The following is a 14461-nucleotide window of genomic DNA, read 5'->3' on the forward strand; positions in this document are numbered from 1 at the left end:
GATGAGACCATAGTAGATGTTATCAGAGACATGACAGCTTTATAGATAATGTTTTTTAAAATAAAAATTACAGGAATTTCAATACATACCTGAGGATGAAAACTACAGACAACAGTGGTGTTTCTAAGTTTAATACAGGTCATGGGGATTCAGTGCTCTCTTACAACACCTTCAAGAGATTTTTGGATATGACTGAGCAATAAATATATTCAATCCTCACCTAGAGGACTCTACTCAGAAACAATGAGACCAACTCAGTGAAAAAGTTCCTATGCATTACTCCGGTGCATCAATATGCACTTTCCTTTTCTCATGTTCTGCCCTGTATCCCTTAATCTCAGCCATGCTGACTTTTAACTTGCACTGTTAGTAAAAAAAGCTGAATTGGGAGCATTAGAATCTCCCAACTGATCTTTTTTTTAAATCTAAAGTAAAGTTAAAAACCACTTCAACAAAGGGTAAAGCACTCTTAGAAGCCACAGACCCCAGGAAAGGTCAGCTTTAAATTAGAAGCCACCTGCATTTGGGGAAGAGGGAGGAGAGCAGTGGGATGAGTCCAAGAAAACTAAAAAGGAACAAAAAAAAATGATGAGAAGGAAAAAAATGAAGAGAGTAAGTGGCTTAACATTTTCTCTAAAATACACCAGCCTACATTACATAGAAGATGATGCTTTTCTACTCAAGGAGAACACCATCTACCCATAAAATATTCTCTGAACATGGAAAGGTCACAAAGCATCCAGGGTAGCACTTTCAAACGATGGCAATATGGCAAAGCCATGTCTTTCCCATTAAAATCAGTGAGGTTTAGCATCTTTGCATCCTTCTTCTGTGCTGATTACCCAGTGAAGAAGATAAAAGGCACTAGCTTCAAATATTACAGGAAAGATTTTACCTAAGAAAACCATAATTTATTGTTCTTACAAATGCCCTTAGATGTAGTTGGCGTGTAGTCCACACAAATCCATTAAGTATCTCTACCTTCAGACACAGCAAGAGAAGGGGGTTGGCAGTTAAACAGCCCTGGTTGCAATAACACTCATTAAGAAATGGGAGGAAAAGCAAGTCTTTAAAATGATGATTTTCCATGGTCTGGATAGTTATGTTGAGATGAATGCTTGCAAATTACAGTTTAGATCCATATTCAGATCCATCTGGTCAGTGATCTGGGTTCCAGAAGTGGCAAGTTTTCTACCAACTCAAACTGGATTCAAATTCCAATTCTCAGCACTTTTGAAAAATCCTTTCACTTCTTTGAGTGTCTGAATAAAGATTTAGAACCTAAGTTCAAGTAATGTTTTAAAATTCAGTTCATATTTATGTACCTTAGGATCTTCCCTAAAAACCAACCACAGTGGATTTTTTTATCCTGGAGCCATATAAAAGGTAAAGGTTATGAAGTTACAAATATTGCATGATAAGAGGTAGTTCTAATTGCCGTGCCCCTCCCTGAGGACATATTTACATAGAAATTTCTCAGAATTAACCCTTACAAATTAACCTCTTACAAGAGTCACAGTAGCCAGATGAAAGATTATGACCACATACATAAGAGAATACAAAAGCCATAAATGGCAGAGGCTAATTCATAGTAAAAAGTTATAGACTTCTTAGCTTCTCTAACATCTTCTGTCTCAGTGCACTGACCCTTTTTTTATAGATATGGACAACCTCAGCACAGTGATATGATACCATAATTCTGCTTTTACAGGTTGGAATGTAATAGTATCTGCTACGGAGAGATAAACTTACTTCTTCAAGGTCACTGATAGGTGGTATACCTAGATCATCTTCCTTCCATGTCTAGATTTTAGTGTGAAAGCTACTTTGGTGCTCGCAAACGCACTGGAGCAGACATAAGTTGCCAGCACACAAATCCTGCTTCATTTCTGCTGTTATTTTCTTCTGCTTGCAAAGGAGGCTTGACATTGGCAGAGAAAGTTAAAATGTTTCCAGTACAAAAGTGTCCAAACTAAGGGCCAGAACATTTGGGATCAACAAATCTGTGCCAATTTACGTGAGCTGTGGATTTGGCGCCTACTGTCTATCAACACAAAAGGTGCACAGATATTCCATGGCACCACTGATCACTGGACTGATTGCTTAATTGTCATGTTCCTCTCTCTGGTGGGACCCCTGTGCCAATTAAGGAGACTCAACTGTGTTTTTTCAGAAATTATTAAAAAAAAAAAACAAACTTGGACAAAACATCTGTGTGCCTCCTATGTGTTTATTTATTCATTAAATGTATCTCTTTGTTAGATGGAGTATTTGCTAATGGAAGCAGATAAACCTTTTCATTCCCTTTTTATACTTTCAGTTTGATTTGCAGTCAATAGGGGAATGGCAAACTTGGATTGAGAGGGGATATCGCAAGCCAAGGAAACAACTTGCACACAGTTCATTTTATTCCTTTGCTTAAAGCAACTCTGTTTGATAAAAGAGCCATTAAATATGGAAAACTGCACACGACATGCTCAGTGCATTGTGCTGAATAAAAGAGGCAACACGGTGCCTCTCACAAAGATCCACACTGTTTGTTTCTCTGTCTCTGTTAAAAGAGCAAAAGATCAGCACATTTCAGGATCAATCGAGACAGGAGAGTCAAGCCCAATTGTAACTCTAACTACTAATAAACCTGAACTGCCTATAAAATTGCTGATCAGAATTCCTCTCAAATCTGTAGATGTTCAGTCTGGGATTAACCCCAGCTTCATACCAAAACCTACAGATAGGTTGACTTAAGATCAAACACGTAAGTAGTGATATTTTCATTGCTGTAATAATATACTGAGGGAGTTCATGCTGGGAAGACTAATTAGTATCCAGTGCCATAAACCTCCAATGAGCACTGAAAACACCAGAGAGTTCAGCAGAAGATGCTCACAAAGAACAGAGGAGCAGAGAGTACAGGGGCTGAGGGAAGGGTGTGGAGTCTGTTTAGTAGGAGTGCACACAGAAAAAATCTACAAGCCAAATGCTGCAGGAGTGGGAGCACAAGGCCACAGCAATGCCCTATGATACAGGCCATAACACCAGATCATACTCACTGAGAACCACAAATATACTCTCCAGGCCCCTGGATCTGTAGCCCTTCCCTGGGTACATGGATTGTGTGAATTAATCTATTGTTTCCCATGACTTTTTTCCATATTGTTACTGAGCTCACATTTGAGATGTAACTTGAAAGGCAATGCAGATCATAGAATGTACCATGAAAAGACAGCTCAGGCATACTTCATTTGCTCAGCCAGAGCAGTCATTCCTTCTCTTTTTTCACCCCACCTCCTGCTCATCCTCCTCCTTTAGCACACCCTTCATCATCTGGGTCACCAGAAAAAAAAATCATATTCACTCTTTGCTTTCTTCTTCAAGGCTTGAATCAAACAGCTAATACTGTAGTTCCTAAGGAAACTTAGGTTCCTTGCCACCAAGAGCCTAGCCTAGAGTTGTTTTACTTTACAGTTAACACACAAAAAAAAGCTAACCCTTGAGTAAAATAAACAAGCTGCAGGCCTGCAGTCCTAGCTATGGACGATAGAATTGCTGAGGATTTTTCCAGCCAAAAAAATAATTTCTGACTCTTTTGCCATCGATGACTTTTATGTCAATAGTCATCGTACTTTGTTCATTCAGCAACGGGAGGAAAATGCAAGTTCTCTTAATATTTCATAGACTCTACACTAAAGGAATTGAGTCACTATGCATCACATTTTGAAGATACTGCTTTTGAAAACTGCTGTCTTCCTTAGGTAATATTACTTTCCCACAAACCCAGTCATACAAGAAGATCTGCAAATTTTGCACTTTTTGGCTATAATAGTTTCATTGTAGATATGTATTGTACAGAAGTTGCTCCAGATCATTTAATTGAGATAAATCTGTTAATTCTGATAATGAATCTTAACACAGAAAATGTACTGTATTTTTTAAATCCTTACCAAGACTGATACAACTGTAAGAGCTTTTTGGAACAGATGGTTGGTTCTTGTGTGTGGTGTTTTACTTTCCCTTTTATCTTTTTTTTTTTTTTTTTTTTTTTAACTTTACATGACCCGACATATTCCTTTGAATAATTATTCTGGTATCCTTAAAGCAAAGGAAAAAAAAATCTGAGATTTTTATCCCTCTTAACAACCTAAATGTAATTTAAGAAAATAAGAAATGTCAAACTTGCTTGTAAAGAACATTAAGCATGATAGGCTTGGGTATTTTCCTCCAAAAGCTCTAGTTCTGCCCTCTGTATGTGTTACCTCTTTAGGCGGGTGACTTTAGCTAATAAAGAACTGAAGCCATGTGGCACAGAGCAGTCTCAGTAACCCTGAGCAATTTAATTCCTTGGTGGAGTTTCTCAGTGAATCACAGGATGGGATCCTCAGTTCTCTTTCAGCTGCTACCCAAGTGAGTAACTGATGGCACTCCTTGACTGAGGGACAACTACTTAAGTGGGGGAGTATCAAAAGGTACAACATGCAAAAGACATTTTTGAACAACGCTGTGAGATGTTTGTAGCTGCTCTTCCAGCACTGAAGTATTTCAGGACTTTGTGTTACCAGAAGAGATTCCAATGTGGAAAAAAAGAAAAAGCAGAGGACAATGTCATGCATACCTACAGCATTTAACAAACCTCTTCACATATTCCCAGGCAACTGCAAGTATTCCATTCAGTTGCTTTCTTTGCAGATCCTGTGCTCAGATTTTAAAGAGGTATCATTCTCTTTCCTTCCTTTGGGCTGTGAGGAGCATAAAATTCTGATTTTACAAGCGTTTTGAACTGTTCCTCCAACTCATGGCCAAACAGAACTGTAGGAACTCACTTGATGTAAGCATACTCAGGGAAGGCACAAACAAGGGTCCATGAAATTTCTTTTGCCCTTCTGGACTTGAAGAGAATAAACATCGCTCAAATATCACTATACCTATCTCTTCAAGTGCAGCTTTCAGGGATGTGTCATTACCTATTCATTTCATAATCTTTTTTTTTTTTCATTTTCTTCTAATTTTTTTTATATTACTGTCATGTAATATAAAAAAAAAAATAGAAGCAAATGGAAAAAGAAAGATCATGAAATTAATATATTATGACAAAATGGTCTAGGCAGGTGAAATGTATCTTCACCATTTGAGGTTCACCCAGGCTTGAGATCATTCTGAGATTTCATCCTTGTAGTTACATAGCAACATACCAAAAGTTAGTCAACACTGCTCCAATTCAAGAAGTTCCCACATCAGTCTCTTAGTTCTCAAAAAGAAAAAACAAAACAGGCTCTAAATTATCAATTTCTCCTAAACTTATATTCTTGGCTAAGATAAGAGTTTCCAAAAACAAGCTTGAAAATCTAAGCATCCTCTCTTTTGAGATTACCAATTTAAATATCGTGTGGATGCCACAGGCAATTGTGTTTTTTTTTTTTCTGTGAGGATCTACAGTACTTGTCATTACTTACAGTGCAGAGTTAATACTTACTATTTTCTGTCACTTTAGCACAATCATCTTAACTGAAATTGTAAATATTTTGAATCAATGTAAAATTAATGCATCTTTGCTATATTTTACTTGTATGTCTGTGAGGATATGTGCATATAAATATATTCCCATACGCACAAAAACATTAACAGAGAATTAAGGTTGACTACATTCATTTCTTAAGTCTAACCCACATAAAAAGTGCAGTGCTAGGCAGTCTCATGCTAACTGGAAATCTGGATCTACAGCCTTCAAGAATTATTAATAATAAAGTTAGAGATGAGCAGCCAGAGTCATCTCAGAACATGTCTTTCAGCTTGTAAACATCTAGATGCATTCTCCTCCACCCAAAAAAGAAGAATTATTTTGTAGTTTTCATCAACGTACTGTCTTGGATAGATTTCCAAGAGGGATGGAGGAAGACTGTCCCTTCACTGGAAGTGCATGCTGTAGTGTGCATCCTATTCTACCAGCAAACTCTCTTCATCTACCCACAAGACCCCAACCCCAGTGATACAATCAACTCTCCTTGCAATAATATTCAGGCACTCCATCTTAATTTTTACCTCAGCTACATTAATATCTGTTACCAACCCAGGTTTTAGAAAAATACAGAGCTGATTTATACCTTAGTAGAGAAATTAAAGATCAAAAAGATTTATTAGGGTTTCTCTACCCTCCCCCCTGCCAGTGCATAATCATTCCCCACTGTATATTTTTTATGGTAATTAGACACTCAGGGCTCAAATCCTACAGAATGTTAAGTGTTCTGGCCCAGTCCAGCAGAGCTATTAGGTGTGTAAACGCCTGAGCAGTCCCTCAAAAGTTAGCTATGAGCAGGTGAACCATCCTCTTTATTTAAACACATCCTGAATTATTTTCCAGAGGTTCAGCATACCATGGAATAGACCTAAAGCTTTGTTCATGCCACCTCGGTTTCTCTAAAGTGTCCCACTGCTACCATTACAGCAACGACACTAGAAACAAGCCAAGGTGTTGGCCCTCTGCTTTTAGGAGCAACAGATGCCGATTTTCACTTAATAAGTTTTACTTAGCATTGTGGTACTGCTTAAAGAATGATCACCTTTGAGCCGAGTGAGTTCGACCAAAACTCTAAGACCCTTCCATCAAATACCTGAAATAAGAAATGTGTGTGTGTGTGTGTGTGTGTGTGTGTGTGTAAATGTGTGTCCAAAGCACAGTTTGTACTTAACCGAGTGATATGCTCTGGATAGATTTCACACAGTGTGTGTGATTGGCACAGTGCTGCAAAAGGGGGGCTGCCTTTCCAACCCCACCAGGAAATGAGAGCAGCAGATGCAAGGGTAGCCCAGTTCCAGGAGGGAAAGCGACCAACACTTCACCGTACACTGCAGGTACACTGACCCTCATCCTTCTCTATCTTCCTTCCCTCCCCTTTCTCCCATGTTTTCCTCCATGGCTTGACACAATGAGAACCCACACAAAGCCCTGTGCATCATACAAACAGTTTTATAGAGTTCTACACTCTCTAGTCTTTGGTGAGTGTTGGTAGAGCAGGACTGAATCAATATGTTAAAAGTGATTTAAGCATATGCTTTATTGTCAAAATGTATTTAAATGCCTTTAGATTATTTATATTATAGCTACAGAGGAAACATATTCTATCCCAACAAGAACCTTCTATTATTTTAAATAAACACATGAAACATATGGCTTACTCTCTGCAGATGTGCATGAAGTTTATAATCTTTAATTTTTATTCCAAACACATTAATTTTTTTTACTTCAAAATGACCTGGGCAAACTGTGAAATTTGCTTAAGCTATTAGGAGTAAATCTGTCACACTGACAATTTCAAGCAGTGTCCTTATTGCTAAAAGGGCAGATACTGTAAGTTACAGGCTTAATAGCTATTGCTTTTTGCCCTGATGTACACAAGTCCTTTACCTTCCCATTTATTTATTTCCTGATAAACAATCAATGTACAAAAATAGAAAAGCCAAATGGATTAAGAGACTGGTTCTATCCTGATCTCCCTCTAACAAAAAGGGGTTGTTGTCATGAGTTGAATCAAATTTATTCTTAGAGGATTTTATCACTGAAGATTGTGCAGATCAGTATGAAACAGCACCAGAACAAGTACAGCTCACCTTATTCTGAAGGTTAGAGGTCCCACATTCTACTTAAGTCATTGACATGGACATATGCAGGGCACTCGAAATTTATGTGCATCTTCTGTGCTACATAAACATTTGACTGCCTGGCACTCTTGTTGTGGCCTAAAACCCTGTCCTTTTGACACTCACACGTCAGCTTTCCTTTATCTGTGAAAACAACAAAACTACTCATGAACATGAAGGCAAGTGCACGTATGAGTGTTTGCAGGAGAGCTTCACCCATGTGGACTTGCCTACAAATGACTTTAGCAGGTCACCAAATAAATATGACACTTTCCTTCTCCAGTTATTACGTGAAATCACATTAGCAAATATAGAAAACATAACCCTGTAAACCACAAGACATAGTGAACTGTGAGGTTTCAGAATTCTCTCTTCATCTAAGAAAACAGACACATTTCTCCCCTTACATTCTAATCGTAACGAGAGGAATTTCCCCGCCCTTATCACCAACCTTACATCAAGGGAACAAGCAAAAATTCCTGTGCCTCTGAAAGCAGTCCATTCTTAGAACTTCTCTACAGTAGAACCCATAGGAATTACAGACAAGTATTCAAAAAAAAGCACTGCAAGTGGTAACTTTTTTAGAGAGACCAAGTCTTGATTAGGAGTCTATCAAGTATAAACCAGGCAAATTTAGACAAAGACCAGGAAAAGATTCCTAACAGTGAAGTATACTGACTGGAGTGTCAGCAGGGGAAGGCATGGATGAGATAATCAGCTGTGTCACTTAAAGCTGCACAAAACAAAGTACTTGTGGTGCACTGGCTAGAATAATTCTGCATTATCACAGGGAGTGTTAAACAACTATTGACCCAACAGCTCTCCATGCTATTTCTCTAATTCCAAGCATCACGTTCTGTAGGTGGAAGAGGGAAGGGTCACTTCTGCAGGAAAAAATTAACATGTGCCATGAAGTGTCAGATGTTACTGTACGTACTATACACAACTGAAAATCCTGGGAGGAAAATAAATGCAGGGCAAATTTGTGGGTGACCTTCAAGTTTTACATGTCACACCAGACATAATGGGTTTTCACTCAAATAAGTAAGTGTTTTGTTTGAAATTAGTGGCTGGCGGCCTGATTTAGTTTTCAATGAAGACACAAATAAAGAAAGTCACATTTCTCAAAAGGCAGACTTTGTAAGTCATTCCTCATCAGGCTTCATAAAGATGCCTTTTATAAAATGGAAGGGTTTCGAAAGAGAACACAGAGGAGGTGAAATCATTAATAAATTACCAGGAAGAGAGAGAACCAAAATATGAGACTGCAGAAGAATTATAAAAGAAACCTGATCACGATAAGTGTAAAGCCTGTCAGAGACAGGCAGCTGATAGGACGAACTGCAGCCAGACTGGAGCATTGCACAGGCACTGCTCCCTGTCCAATGCACTGCCTTGCAGAGACAGACATCCTCTGTGCCTGGTTTGGCTGGCTGCTGGGGCCATTGATAACCACATGAAACCTGGGAAGCTGAAGCCAGTTGAGTGCTCTCAGGGAGGCTCAGAGTGGGATGGAGTCAGGCTGTCTGTCCACTGCAACCCACGGCGTGAGCACCCAGGGTTTAATCTAAACCAGGGGCTTATGACTGCAAGTATATCATTGTATTGGCGTATCATATTGACTTTCTGATAATGTTCTAAGCCAGTCGGGTAAGAAAGAGAAAGTGCCACCGGGTACAAATTGTGGCATCAATTCTCTGCCAGACTGATCAATTGAATTTATATATTACCTCCAGCAACGTACTTAAAATCTATAGTTTCACTCCCTCCAGTGCACAGCTCACAGTTTAAGTAATTGCAAATACAAATGAATTTTAAAAGGATTTAGCAGGCTTTAAATTAAAAATGTGTGAACATTGTTATTTTAAGCACTCTAAATTATTTACTAATATAACCCAAGCTGATTCACTTTTCTCTTCTTTTTGTCTTAGCTTGATTTTTTTGATCCCTGGAGCCTCAGAAGAGCTTAACATACCAATAAACTGTAAACAGCAAAATAATGCTCTATTTTACCTAACTGAAGGAAGTCTTCAAATTCAGCCAACAGAATAACAGGCTGCAAGATGTCAGCAGTACAAGGACTTGCTAAATCCTGAATTAGAAATGGGCAAGTAGTCAAGAGACATAAACATGCAGTTGACAAAGTATGAGTCTGAGCTCAAAAAGTTAAGAAAGTGTTTAGGGGGACCTGTTTTACACAGGTACCGTGACAATGCAATGAGGTGAAAGGGCTACAAAAAATACTTAGCACAATACCTGAAAGGACTCAGTTTATAAGCAAACTTGCTGAGTCTCATTTACCTTAATCAAACATTGCAGCTGCTTTCGTTTTTAACCACATCTATAAAATACTTGAGTTACAAGTGTCAAATCAAAATAATAAATTAGGTCATTTGAACTTGTGCTATAATGGTGAGCATTTTGTTACGTTTTCCCACCTTTTGTGACTTCAGTCTATTAATTGTAAAAATTGTTTATAAACTTCTTCAGAGACAACAAGTGTGAGATTTGATACAGTAAAAAGCATCTGCATACAGAAATAATGGAATGTGACTTCAGTTTGCCTATTTACAGAATCAGATCCAGTGCTGCATCACGGTTTATGCCTCCCTTATATGCCCCTACTGATACATGAACTACAGAATGTAGTAAGGATAATCTGTAAAAAAACCCAGAAAATTAATCTGCAGTATTAGGTTCCCAGTTTACAACGGCATTGTCTATTCCCTGAGCAGAAAATATGATAAAATTCTGGTTTTCATCTTGCTGGGAAAAAGGTATATGTAACTCTATACATTTGTCATTGTTATTATTTTATTCAATTTGTTGAGTGAGAGAAAGAAACAGAAGCTAATGTGTAAGGATTATAGCACAGTACATAAAAATATAATGTTGGGAATTTTAAAATAATTGAAGTAAAGCTATTATTGTTTTGAAGGAAATAAAGTTATACTCTCATTAATGGGATAAATATACAATCACAAAAATAAATGTTTGTCCTCATTACTATTGTTTATTTTATTGTTAAAGTTATGATATGAGGTGATTTGATATTACTTTCTTCTCAAATTATATTTAAGCCTTTATTCAGACATGTCATCACAGTCAACAGCAGTGTAACTAGAACCTGTCAAAATTACTTTTACAGTCAGCATAAGTCCTGTTTTAAGACTTCTTTAATTGTGGTTTGTTTATTTTTAAAAATTCTGAAGTAGGAGGGGTTTGCTTTTCCACTAATATTCATTTGTAAGAAGAAATCTTCCCACAAGTCCAGATTTAATTTAATACGGAAAATAATTCTTGTCACCATTGACTTCCAAATTCATCTAAATCACTACAGAGATGACTTTGTTAGACTTCACTAGCAGTTAGCACTTTCAGATATCCCATTAAACATGGGATGCTCATAATTCCACTTTGAGGAATTGAGCATACTCACTAGATGTAATACACAGTATTACATTTTCCCTCCAAATTCTCATTTCCTTTGAACGTGGACAACAGATCTGATGCTGAAAGACAGGGAAATCCTATTACCTCACCAATGTTTCCATAAGCTACCCTATTTCACCATCCCACAAAGTTTAGAGGGGCTGCTTTTTCAGCTTGCTGTAATCAGCTTTCTGTCTTTATTCTCCTCTCCAGGTCTCTCCAGGACTAAGTTCCAAGGAGCAGTGAAGGGAATAGAAATACTCAGACTCTGCAAGACTGGCAGGAGAGAGTTAAGTGAATGCTTTTTTAGGGCTTGAAGCCTCAAGTTTAGGGTTTGCACTTGCTTTCCTGAGTGATTCCACCATGTGTGAGGAATACCTTTAAGGTTAATGGGATTGTGAAATCAATAAAAATGACTTACTAATGGTTTGGGGAAGTTTTTGTACTACAGGGTGTGAATTTACAAGGTTATTAGCTATTCTGCAGCAGCTCTCCCTTTCTGCAGTGAGGCACCACTTTCAAAATGGAGTGAGGTACTTACATGACGACTGAGAACAGGAAGATACTGTGGGGTGCCTGCATGCTCTGGATTTTCACCCCAGCCTAACTACTACTCACAGGGTTCCCACTGGACACAAGTGAAAATACAAGTTAATATATGTGAGACCAGTGCTGCAAAACATAGGACAATTTCTCATGATTTGTAATAAAGTGTCACATACAGAAACATGCCTGTAAATTTAAGTAAATATTGATTCAAATAATTGAGACAGTTAATTTTAAAGATTTTACTGAAGGAATGAGCTTCAGGACATCATGTCGGGTTTTGTTTTCCCCAATACTCTCAGCTGGAATAACATCTCATTTTTTCCTATTAATGCTCCTTGATATTGAGGAGACTTCAACTTGACCGTAGTTCTTGAACTACATGAGTAGAGTAGCCCCCTGTTCCTAAATGAAGCTGCATTTGCACAGGGGATCCATCCCACAGACCAAAGCAAAAATTCAAACAGCCCAGTGCTGTCCTAAAAGGCAGTAACCAATGGAACCATGAATTGCTGTCACTCTTCACTGTGGCAAAACCAGCTTGCACTGGAGAAAACACTGCCCCCTCCTTAGATATCTTGTTCCCCCTGGCCGAATTCCACCCCTTTCTTTGTAAAACACAGTATAGGTTAAAAGTGATGGCTTCATATGGTTAACTTGCTGATATGGAAACAATTCACCATGCTTTAGAGACTTTAAAATTCTCCTCCTTCTTTAGCACAAGACTCATATCAGTATTGCTCCTTCAGACATAAAATAATTCATCTGTGTTTTCCTTACAACAAAGAACTCATTCAGAGAAAATCTTGAGGAAGCAGCCTGATGTGTCTGGTATTAAAGACTTGTTTGACAAAACAAATTTGCAATAAACACTCAGAAAACAGGAGCCATGCCAGTTAGAACGATAGAAAATCATGTCGAAGAGATAAATGGATCATTAAAGAGAAGGTACTTAAATTTTCATTACAGATTGCTACACAATCACTAAAGGTTTCTGAACTTGTCTGCCTTGTTGGTCTTGTGTGCTCCTCCTACCTCTAACTATTATGCCTAATATCCATATTTTCGCATACCTTTTGAAACCTATATATTTCATCTTCTGAAGGTATCATTAAGAATTCTTTGTAACTATCAGAATTCATGAATTTTGATATGCATTGGCCTGAGCAGTATAAAAAACTGTTCAGTGAGTAATAATGTGAACATCATATCTAATGATTCAGAACCTGCATGACATAAGTGATGGTATTTTGGTGAACATATGGATTTTAACTAGAGCTTGGCAGCACAGGACCCTTGTTTAGCTCAGGATGCTGAGGAAACTAAATCAGAGGGATGACTGAATTATCAGTTAGAATTTTTCCCTTTCTGTAGGCTTATAAGTGAAATGATATTGGAAGCCAAGAGACCTAGGGATAAACAGGAAGTATCTTTCCATTTCTCAGCTTTATTAGTGCTGTAAAATTGAATGAACAATTTTTTGCTATGCATCTAATTCCTTCAGTGCAACACAGGTTTAAATACACAAGAGCCAGCTGCCACTAACTACTAGGCACCATAAACACTGTCCAAACAAGTCTAAATTGGACAAACTGTCCAATTAACACTAATTCTCTGGTGTTTCAGATTCAAGGTAAAACACAGATTCATCTTTCAGTGCAGAACTAGCATGATCTAGTCTTGCACAGGAGGACAAGACAGACAATCGCCAAGGTGTATATCTAGAAAGATTTTACCTTTCTAGTCAGTTTGCATTTCTAGTGAGTGGGTTTAAGTCATAGCAAAACTTATATCAGCAGAGATGTCTCAATTCAATTACAACAAAATTTTCATACAAATCAGTATCTTCTATCATCTTTATTAAAGCAATAGGGAAAACCAGTGATATTCCCAAGTTGTTATTGGAAATTTTCCTGCCTAGAAGAGACCCTGTCTTCCTGCCTGTTAACCCTGAGCTCATGGCTCAACTTAGGAAACAAAACAAATTACCAGAAAGTAAAAGGAAACAAATTGATTCCCTAGACCAAAGAATGCTGTAGTCTCCAGACACTCTCTTTTTACTACTTCCAGCTTTTAGAAGGGGTAGTCCTACTTTTATCCAGCCAGTTATTTTCTTTTTACCTCTTTGTATCAGCCTGTGACAGAGATAACACAGAGAAAGAACCACAGAAAAAATTATTTATCAGTAAATCTGGGAGGTACAACTTTGCTTTTGAACCTTCTATGTAAAAACCTAAATGAATTGCAAAATCAGCCAGAGAAACATTACATGTATCATCAAAATCACATTAGATCAAAACACATTCAATTTTCCTCTCCTTTCTGGGAAAGAGAAGATTTTTTTTTTTCTGAGTACAGCTGCCTTATATTGTGTGAAACTACAGCAAATGAACAACACTATCAGTAGAACCAAAAATACACTAGTTGATAGCAGTTGATCTTCAGATAAATTATTGGCATTATAGCAAATAACATACAACCAACAGGGGATGGGAGAGCTGGGAACATAAAAACATTAGACTTTGATTAATACATAAACTTTCTTTTCTCACTAGCACTGGGTCTTAGACCTTTGAGTGGGAGAAATACACGTGACAACAACTGAGGAGTCAGAGCTGGGCAGCAACTGTCCTTTTAGAAGTGCTTCTACTGTCACATCCAGGAGCTGATCATCATGTTCAAACCTCTGTCTGGGAGAGGCGGAAGTGCCAAGAAGGGGTGGGAGGCAGGGCAGAACCCTGAACTATTGGCAGCTCCTTGAATACAATGATACTATACATAGTGGAGCATATTGCATTGGAAAAAAACTTTTAAAAGGTATTGTCATTAAGGCATCAGATAAATCATAACTCAG

The 14461-nt window shown here is 37.9% G+C and overlaps 1 long non-coding RNA gene across 3 annotated transcripts in view; it reads right to left on the bottom strand.

Annotated features, from left to right (window-relative positions):
• The window catches only part of LOC136290018 (uncharacterized), an 86580-nt gene that overhangs the window by 16327 nt on the left and 55792 nt on the right, over nt 1-14461 (bottom strand). The window contains exon 3 of one of the 3 annotated variants that reach the window (XR_010720927.1): nt 7600-7773. The exons of the other annotated variants lie outside the window; for them this stretch is intronic. This is a non-coding gene — a long non-coding RNA (uncharacterized lncRNA). The remainder of the gene's footprint in view (nt 1-7599; nt 7774-14461) is intronic. 3 annotated transcript variants of the gene reach the window in all.

This window comes from Chamaea fasciata, unplaced genomic scaffold, assembly GCF_029207755.1.
Source record: "Chamaea fasciata isolate MVZ Bird 193981 ecotype frontalis unplaced genomic scaffold, bChaFas1.0.hap1 SCAF_5, whole genome shotgun sequence".
Classification (NCBI taxonomy): Eukaryota; Metazoa; Chordata; class Aves; order Passeriformes; family Sylviidae; genus Chamaea; species Chamaea fasciata.